The sequence below is a fragment of the Oratosquilla oratoria genome, unplaced genomic scaffold, assembly GCF_046742065.1.
Source record: "Oratosquilla oratoria isolate Oo_2021 unplaced genomic scaffold, ASM4674206v1 SCAFFOLD100, whole genome shotgun sequence".
NCBI lineage: Eukaryota > Metazoa > Arthropoda > Malacostraca > Stomatopoda > Squillidae > Oratosquilla > Oratosquilla oratoria.
This window is the reverse complement of record NW_027467457.1, coordinates 201310-205000: the sequence shown is the minus strand read 5'-3', so window position 1 is coordinate 205000 and position 3691 is coordinate 201310.

Below are 3691 nucleotides of genomic sequence, written 5' to 3'. Positions count from 1 at the left end.
TAACAAACGGAGCGTGGGGGACGGTTGGTCGGTCGGTCGGTCGGGGACGGTGGTCCCGTTCCGTTCCCCTTCACTCGCTGTTCTGTACTGCACTGTACTGTACTGTATGCCCGCTGCCACCCAGCCACGTGCAGGGCCGGTCTTCCTTGCCCCTGTCGCCCAGACGCTCTCGCCGGCCACTGTAAACGGCCTGAGCTCCCTCGGCGTCCGTTTCGCTGGGTCACTCGTCCTGCCTGGCGGTGGTTGGTGATCGATCGCACGGAGGGGCTTTTCGGTCGATTTCCATAGGAGACTTTTACCTGCCTGAGGCGGCAGGCGCCGCATATAGTTAAGGGGCAGCTCCCGCTGACCCTTTCCCAGTCGAGCAAAGAACGAACGAACTGGTGCAGGGCAACCGTGGCGGGCTGGATCCCTGGCGGCTCTGCTGTGCAGGGGTGCTGACCGCCTGCTTGCTTACCTGCCGGTTAGCGAATAAGCGAGGCAAGGCAGCGATTTGGTTTTCTTTGGGTGGGCCTCGGTGGAGGAAGGTCATCGAGCGCGAGCTGGCGATAAAAGCAAGGCCTTGCTTGGCTCGACCTACTCCAACACCGATCATTTCCCGCGGGCCACACCGGCCGCGGCTTCCAACCCCTGCGCGTGGGCCTGGCTTTGCGCAAACTCGGAGGGTGGGTTAGTTTACCCGAGTCGGCCATTCAGTCAGTCTGTCAGTCAGTCAGCCAGTCAGTCGTCGCGCCAAGCCAGTGGCGGGTACTAACGTCTGGCATACGGCCGGGGACGATCAGGTAGGTAGTTTAGGTAGGGAGGGGCACATCGCGCCGGGAGACACACGCAGTCCGCTTCGAAAGTCCCGGCCTGGGCCGCCGCACAGAGGCTAGACCCCGCTTCGAGGGCGAAGGGAAGGAGAGGCGCTTCCGTGGGGGGCGAACCCAAGGATGACCCTTCCTCCACCTACCTCGGGCGACGGGTGGGGGCTCGGGACTGGACCGTGCGAACGTACAACCGGGCACTTCCCCCTCCTCTACCTACTCCTACCCCTGGGTTCCCGTCCACCATCCGATTTCTCCACCACCGTTCATGCTGCCGCGCCTTCCTGTTTGCTGCTGCTGTTGCTGATGCTGATGCTGCTCGAGACCTTCAATCAATCAGTCAGTCAGTCAGTCAGCCAGTCAGTGGTCGCGGCAAGCCAGTGGCGGGTACTACCGTCTGGTATACGACCGGGGACGATCAGGTAGGTAATTTGGGTAGGGAGGGGTGCGTCGCGCCGGGAGACACATGCAGGCCGCTTCGAAAGACCCGGCCTGGGCCGCCGTGCAAGGGCTACACGTCGCTCCGAGGGCAAAGGGAAGGAGAGGTGCTTCCGTGGGGGGCGAACCCCAGGGTGACCCTTCCTCCACCTACCTCGGGCGACGGGCGGGGGCTCGGGACTGGACCGTGCGTAGGTACAGCCGGGCAGTTCCCCCTCCTCTGCCTACTCCTACACCATCCGATTTCTCCACCACCTTTCATGCTGCCGCGCCTTCCTGCTTGCTGCTGCTGCTGCTCGAGACCTTCAGTCAGTCAGCCAGTCAGTTGTTGCGGCAAGCCAGTGGCGGGTACTATCGTCTGGTATACGGCCCGGGACGATCAGGTAGGTAGTTTGGGTAGACACACGCAGTCCGATACGAAAGACCCGGCCTGGGCCGCCGCGCAAAGGGTAGACCCCGCTTCAAGGGGGAAGGGAAGGAGAGGCGCTTCCGTGGGGGGCGAACCCAAGGATGACCCTTCCTCCACTTACCTCGGGCGACGGGCGGGGGCTCGGGACTGGACCGTGCGAACGTACAACCGGGCAGTTCCACCTCCTCTACCTACTCATGCTCCTGGTTTCCCGTCCACCATCCGATTTCTCCACCACCGTTCATTCTACCGCGCCTTCCTGTTTTCTGCTGCTGTTGCTGATGCTGATGCTGCTCGAGACCTTCAGTCAGTCAGTCAGTCAGTCAGTCACCTACCTCGGGCGACGGGCGGGGGCTCGGGACTGGACCGTGCGTGCGTACAACCGGGCAGTTTCCCCTCCTCTACCTACTCCTACTTCTGGTTTCCCGTCCACCATACGATTTCTCCACCACCGTTCATGCTTCCGCGCCTTCCTGCTTGCTAGAGACCAAGTCCTCCGAAGCGGCAATGCAAAGGAACGTGAGCGGACGGCGACAGCGCTTTGGGCCTTTTGTGCGCCTACCAGGGCCTCCTGGCGTGTGGCGGTGGCCGCCACGCTGTCGCCCTACCCCGCAGCACTCATGCCCGGGTTGGGTGGGGGTGAGGGGCACCCGGCCTCCCGGCCGGGGATACCCACACCCTATATTGTATACGCGAGATGCCAGAGTTGCGGATGTCGGGTCCCGGGTTTCCCTTGCCAACCTTATATGAAGGGGAAATTCGCCTTCACTTCGTCCTCCGTCACGCCGAGAAGTTGGGCTTAACCGGGACTCCATGTCCCAACCTTGGTCAACGGTCCCAAAATTGGGCCCAACGAGGCTGACGTCGGAACGAGCCGGCTGAGTTAGCTTCAATCCACTCCCCCGCCACCTTGCCGGCCTCCCGCCAACTTTCGAGGTGTGTCCGCCACCGTCAATCAGCACTCGCTCAGCATCACTTAGCCCATTCGGGAGTTCTCGGCCACGGCGGAGTTTAGGGGCAGCGCACGCGATATATGAAAAAATAGAATCATCCTCTGGGTTGTAACTTGCCAAGGTTGGCGTCCAAATAACACGCCGACCACACCAACCTACAACCCCCCTGCCTACGCCCCGAGGACGGTCGGTCGGGCCCAGCCCGGCCCACCCCGCCACCGTGACGTAGACCAGCAATCGGTCTACACCAGTGCTACTCAAAGTGGCGGTTCGCGCAGACCGGTACTAGTATGCGGCCATACCAAGGAATCATTTGAGGAGTTGGAATTCCGAGTCCTGTCAAGAGTATTTGAGCTACAAGTTCCGCGGGCAGTCCCGGCCATCGTGAGCCAGTCAGCAGTCGGTCTGCATCACTTATCAACAAACTAGATGTTGCGAGATAGAAAGACAGGTCACCACAGGTATAACTCTCCTTCCTGCACAATACAGCTAGGTAAATAGAACTAAGCAAACACACACACACACACACACACACACACACACACACACACACACACACAAAACAACACACACACACACACACACACACACACACACAAACACACACACACACACACACACACACACACACACACACACACACACCACACACACACACACACACACACACACACACACACACACACACACACACACACACACACACACACACACACACACACACACACACACACACACACACACACACCAATCACCGTGGACAACAAAAGTCGGCCGACATCACTTACCCCGTCAGCGGGGTGCTCCGCCACGATCCGAGGCCGGACGGGACGGGACGGGCCGGGAGCACGTCGGCCGAAAGTAGTGGGCATCCCACCCCCGGACACCGTGGACAGACAACACCAGTCGGCCAATATCACTTAGCCCGTCCGCGGTGTGCTCCGCCACGGTCCGCGGCCGGGACGGGCCGGGACGGGGCACATCGACCGAAAGAAGTGCGCACCCTACACCCCGGCCACCGTGGACAGACAACAGCATTCAGCCGACATCATTTACTCCGTTCGCGGGGTTCACCGCAACGGTCA